Genomic DNA, 6488 nt, shown 5'->3' on the forward strand with positions numbered 1-6488 from the left:
TTATCAATTTCCCTGGATCAGGACCGCTTCGTAAGCTCTTGATTACTTGGAAAATACATGCATAGGAGAGTGCAGCAAGAAATAAATAAAAACTAAGTAAATTATGCCAGCTAACAAGTGGCATCATTGTGGACACCTTGGCACATTTCACGGGACAGCGTGTGTATGAATGTGTAAATTTGGGCCTCATTTTTACTGAATATACGAGTCATGTTGGTTTTGGTATGAAGATGGATGGGGGACTACTATTCAGTTAGAGTTATAAATTTGATTATTATAAGCTTAAGATGAGAGCATCCTTCGCTTGAAAACTTGAAAGGGTCATAATTTTCTAATGATCAATTCGACCACCCAATATTTTTCCTTGACCGAATTGAACCACCCAATGTACGGGCAGCATATACATACACACCCCAAAGGTTGATAAGATATTGGATCATGCAAGCGCATGGGCCTTGTTCCTCAGCTTAAAGCCCCTTCAAAAGGATTTTTGTTTGCTATGTGAATGTCTTGCTAGAAGATATAATTTCCTGGAATTGAGTTTTAATATCTTTTAGGTGTTTACGAAACTCATCCATAAATTTATTTACCTATACTATTTCTAACGAATCAAGATATTCTCTTGTTTTGGTATAAATAGTAGCTATCTTCTCTTCCACCGGGAGAGGATTTGCCTGGGATTGTTTAAGCAATTCCCTTAGTCATCAACCCCTTGCCAATTGATTCTATCTTCTTTTATCAAGAGCAGAGGCGAATTGTGCAAAGGCTTGTAAGTCTGCGAGTTGAGCTAGTTCCAATTAAGATTTGTCAGCTACTTGTTTCATGACTTTAACTTGAGTTGCGGATCCTACTATTGAAACAAAAATACCCATATTAATAGCGGGTCAAATTCCGGCGATGAATAGATTCACAGATAAGAATATTTATTCATCTATATATAATGGAGATTACATTAGTAGGAATATAGACAGAAATGTTTCCAGATTGAGTCTCAACTATTAGCAAAGTGGTCATACTTCCTTCGTCACAAAGAAAATTTAATTTAGCGGCTCTTTTTAAAAGACGTGAATGCAAATAAAAAACATTCCCTTGATAAGCCTCACGACCGGGAGGCCTTCTTACTAAAAGGGACATTTGCCGATAAGCTTGTGCCTCTTTGGAGAGATCATTATAAATTATTAAAGTATGTCGTTTGCGGTTCATAAAATACTCAACCAGGGCTGCTCCTGTGTAGAAGTGAGATATTGTAATGTAGCAGATGAATCCACCACGTCAGGCGCTATAAATTTGTATTCCATGGCTCCCTCATTCACAAAGACACGAAGTATGCTCTTTGACCAATAGCTACATAAATACATATTACACCTTGCCTTTTTGATTGAGAATTGTATTTGTAGCTACTGCTGTTTTAGAGCTGTCATTGATCGAAGCTGGGTTGTTTACTTGTGTGCTGTGAACAGAGAGATCAGCGGTGTATTTATGGACGACAGAGTTTGGTTTTTGTGCACCCGGGGACATTGCACCGCCGGTGCATCCATGATCAAAACTTAGCAAAACATTTTCAGAAAATCTGAAACTTTGTTTATGTGATTATGACCAAATGTTTTAGGTGCTTGCAAAACTTGGTGGGGAAATGAGATCCGGGGAGCTCTGTACAAAAAGAAAACAAAGTTTATGCTGAAAACATGTGAACAATAACTTGGGTGCAGAGCGTCATTTGTATGGAGAACATTCGATGTTTTTTTTGGAGACCAAACTTTGCAAGCTCCTTAAACATTTGGTCATGATCGCATCCACGAAGTTTCAGAATCTTTTTTGATTTTTTACTATTTTTTTCAAATTTACTGTTCATTGTGTGGGTGCAACCACCACTTTCCCTACACGACAAGTATAGTGCTCGGGGCAAGCAGGTTAAGATTTGCACAACCCAGCTACTCCACTAGGCCAACTCTTACAAAAAAAATTATTATACAGTTAAACTTGTCAATCATGATCAATAATAGCTTCTTTTTTTGCGTGGATCAACTAATAATTAATGATCAATGCATCTAGAGCATTATATATGGCAGTACTGCGCAGGTAGCGAACCTTGACCTCAGGGAGACATTCCGCTAGTGCCAATTTGACGATCAAATGATGATCAACAATAGTGCCTACATAGCTGCATATTCTTGCAGATCTTTTAAATTTAACAAAACGTCCATACGAACGTGCTTCAAGTTGGAAATAACACTGTGTTCAAAAAAAAGTTGGAAATAACACTGGCCATTCGGCAATATGATATATGAATGCAAATTGGCGATTATTTCCTGAAATACAGCAAGAACAAAGCTAGGCTGCCTGCCCCGTCTCAGTCGCACACCTCCGACACGAAGGACAGCTTCCCCCGGGGGACGTCGAACGTGAACCGCGTATTCACCTGCTGTGCGGCGCCAATCACCGTCCGGCGGTACCCACGGCCGGCGACCATGAACCTTGCGTTCATGCCGTGCACCTCAAACAGCCGATCCGATGTGAACCACAGCTCGGCGCCGCCCTCAAAGTGAAACGCCATGTTGGGGAGCTGCTCCTTCACCGATTTGTACATCCGGTCAAACCAAAGCGGGCCGCCCGGTGGCCCCTTCACCGGGTCCGACCCTAGCTCCTTCATGCGCGCCACCAATGCTTTTTCCACGACAAGGTATATCGGCTCCGCGAAATGTGTGATGGTCTCCGCTGAGTTGATGCTGCAACTGTGGCCGTCGAAGACGCGCTTGTCGATCTTGAGACGCTTGTACCCTAGGGTGATGCCGACGAGGTTGAGGTGGTAGCCCGAGACGCCGGGACGTATGACGAGGTTGGTCGTGTGGGCATGCGGCGGAGGGCTTGGGACGTTGGCGCCGAGAAAGAGGGAGCCATGGGGATTGTGCACGGTGGGCAGGGGGAGGCAGTAGGAGAACCTCCCACTGGCATGCCCACCAAGTTGTGTCAGGAGCGAGAGTGGCAGGTGGCTCAAGGAGAGCACCCCATCAAGGGTGTTGTCATTGTGGAACCCAGTGGACGAGTGTGCGCAACCAAACACAACACGAGGAATAGACTCCCTGATCGCGCCCGATCGGCCGGTGCGGAGGTGGAAGGTGTCGCGCGAGAGGTACCCGGTGACCGAAGAGAAGTGGAAGGAGCAGCCGTGAGCCGTCTTCCTGTAGGGTGTGGTGCAAACAGGATCGTTGTTGTGGACGCCGTGGAATGTGGGCGACGCGCTTGGTGAGAAGAGGTTGCCGACCCTGCGGCAGCGACGGGTGGCATGGCTCGCACATCACCCACGATGTGCTGATTTCGGTGTCGAGGCCGAGGACCTTCAGCCTAGTGCCTTCCCCGGTGCCGAGCGACACAAACACGCCGTAAGCATACCGGGCCGATATTGAAATCGGCAGACGCAGGTCCTCGGTGGTGTAGGCCGAGCCATTGCTGGCATGCCCGTCGGGGACCGCCCGACTAAGGGCGACTAGCTGGAAGCTTAGGCCCGTCGTGTTGCTCGGATTCGCCCATGCGATGGCAAAGCTCAGGAAGAAAACTGGGAGAACAAGTGTTGAGAGTAATTTGAACATGGTTGCTTATTTGTGTGCTTCTTATTCCTCGATGGATCTGGCACCCTTTTATATTGGATGTTCTTGTATAGACTTTCTTCTTGGATGCCACTTCATTAAATGGGACAAAGTTGTTCTAAAGGATTTTGTTAGTATCCTCAACATGGATTTTTTAATTTATGGGCTAGAATGCCTTTTGTCGGTCTATAAATTTAATGTGATCTTCGCATTCCTGAATATGGATTTGTTTCATCTATGGGCTAGAACGCCTTTTGTTGGTCTATAAATTTAATGTTATCTTCACATTCCTGAATATGGATTCGTTTCATTTATGAGCCTTTTGTTGGTCTACAAATATAATGTGATCTTCGCATTAATGGAATGATATCCAAGAAATAACTAGTGACTTTAATCCAAAACATATATCTATCATCTCCAACAACAACAAAAAAGGCATTCCTCAAGGATATCAGTTCTCTGTGTGTTCCAGTCTTAAAGTGCACAGAGTGACTCCTATTCTGAGCTTTTTAGTGATTGGTTTGAGATTAAGGTTTAAACTGACCTTATATTATTTAGCATGAAACTGAGATTATATTTAGTGGGAAACTGATATTATGTTTTATGTTTTTTATTTACCCCAGCACATGTGCAGAGCAAACAGAGGGGCGCGTCATCTGGCCGCGTGCAAGACGGACAAACCTCCTAGTGGGTCGGCCCACTACAGCCCTTTTTCTTTTTTTATTTAAGTGCGAGGTTTTTTCTTTTCTTATATTCTAGTAAATTATATTTAAATTCCTAAAATGCTCTAAATATAGATATGTATATGGAAAAAGCTCTAAAATGTTTACAACTTTTTATAAAAATATGTCTTGGAGTGTTAACATTTTGTTTTTTCGAAAAATGTTTGTACAAATAAAAAAAGAATCATGCAACCTAAAATGTGTTCATAACGAAAAAGACGTTCACAAGTTTCAAAACAATGTTTGATACATTTACAAAAACGTTATACAATATTTTAAAAACCATGTACTTTAAAAAGAATATCTCTTACCATTTAAAAAAATTGTGAAATTTAAAATATATAATCTACTCCCTGCAGTCCAAAAAAAGTGTTGTGGTTTTAGTTCAGCTTTAGTTCGAATTTAAACTAAAGCCATGACTTTTTTTTGTATCGGAGGGAGTAACACTTAACAAATGTTTGAACGTTTGAAAAATGTTCATGGCATTTATGAAAATGTGTGTAAAAAAATGTTCACCATGTTTTTTAAAAGTGTATGCATGTATTTGAAAAATGAAAATAAAAAAACGAGCAGAAAAAAATGTAAAAAAAACAATGAAACCGATACAGGAAAGCAAAAGGAAAAAAACCATGTGGAAGCTTATAAAACCGGTCCGAACCGGTTCCGAAACTGCTCCCGGAAGCTATGGAACACATGTTATGGGCCAGCCCATGCTCGCGCCAGAGGCAAGATGAGCTACCGTCTCGCACGATAGGCGAGACATACCTCCTGTGAACAGAGGTAAACAGGGTCGACAAATTGGGCCAAGGAGATAGCCCATGATCTTATACCAATATTTCCTTCACATGCTTAGACATACTAGTTCAGAAAAAAGAAAACATGCTCTAGAGATAAACACCAAACATGCTATTTAATAGATGTTTATTGTTGCGAATTATTTAACATTGGGTAAACAGGAGTAGATGTTAACACAGGCTGGAAATAAGTAGGTCTAGTACCTATATTATTGGGATTGTTGGTGTGCATTTCATGAGAAATGAAAGTTCATGATGGGCTGACAAGTTCAGAGTATTAGACCACATAATTTTTAGAAACTTAATTTTGGTTTGCGAAATATTTAATTTGTAATTCTCCTGAAATATGGCCTTTTGCTACGGTTGTGAATGCACTTCATCTCATCACTGAGACACTGAGCTTGGTTGTATTTTTACCTTTAGCTATTTAGGGCAGAGCTATTCAGGCCTGGGATGATGCATGTATACAGCACCTCAAAGGCACTCGCAAAAAAATGCATTTGAAAGGGCAATATCAACAATAGGCGAAATGGCCCTATAAAGAGAGATTGTCCGGCAGTAGAGTATATAGTTGTCTATGTGTAGTTTTATGTGCACATCTCAGCCTCACAGGAAACAGAGCATCCACTATAACTAAGAAGTGAAGCAAATAATTGCCATGTAGGAGTACTATTGCTTACCACACAAACCCTATCAATTATGACAGGAAGGGCTATGAAAGCGTGAGATAGTTAAGCAATTAACCAACAAGGAACATGAGCAATTCAGCAACAAAAAGCAACATCAATCAGTCAACCGCCTGTGCTGGTTGTGATTGTCAACTCAGATATGTGCCAGTGAAACCAGCAATGACCAAGTTATTCCCCTGTGGAATAACACTACATAAAAAAAATGACAACTTGGTTTCTACCTACCTGTCATCTAACCAGCAGTGGTATCAGGTTAACGGTGTGCTGTTTCAATATCTTCACTGAATCGTGGACTGGTGGTGGATGGCGTTCCAAAGTTCACATCTAGCAGATCATGTCGTCAAAAGAGATCATACATATGCAAGCAACATGATCATATTTCATATGTATGCAAGCGACAGGAGCAAATTCAGCATATTGCAGATCATATACAAGTAGCCGTGCATCTGAGAAATATTATGTGCTCTCTTGAGAAAAGATGTTTGGCCTTGACATGAAACTGCATAGTTACAGGAGAAAACTTATATGCAGCATACGTCTTACATCACTTGCAAATTGCATATGCAGATTATCGATATGGATAGCCTCTAGACACAATAGGAACCTCCCCGACATTAAACCCTCGGCACCTAAGAACTAACACAAAAGGGAAAAAAGAAGAGAAAAACAATCTGAACACGATAGACAGCAAAGCAAAGC

General features: G+C 41.6%; 1 pseudogene; it reads right to left on the reverse strand.

The window, feature by feature from the left end:
• Nucleotides 1-2350: 2350 nt before the first annotated feature.
• LOC119289382 lies at nucleotides 2351-3587 on the reverse strand (annotated as a pseudogene).
• Nucleotides 3588-6488: the final 2901 nt, after the last annotated feature.

This window comes from Triticum dicoccoides, chromosome 4A, assembly GCF_002162155.2.
Source record: "Triticum dicoccoides isolate Atlit2015 ecotype Zavitan chromosome 4A, WEW_v2.0, whole genome shotgun sequence".
NCBI classification, from domain to species: domain Eukaryota; kingdom Viridiplantae; phylum Streptophyta; class Magnoliopsida; order Poales; family Poaceae; genus Triticum; species Triticum dicoccoides.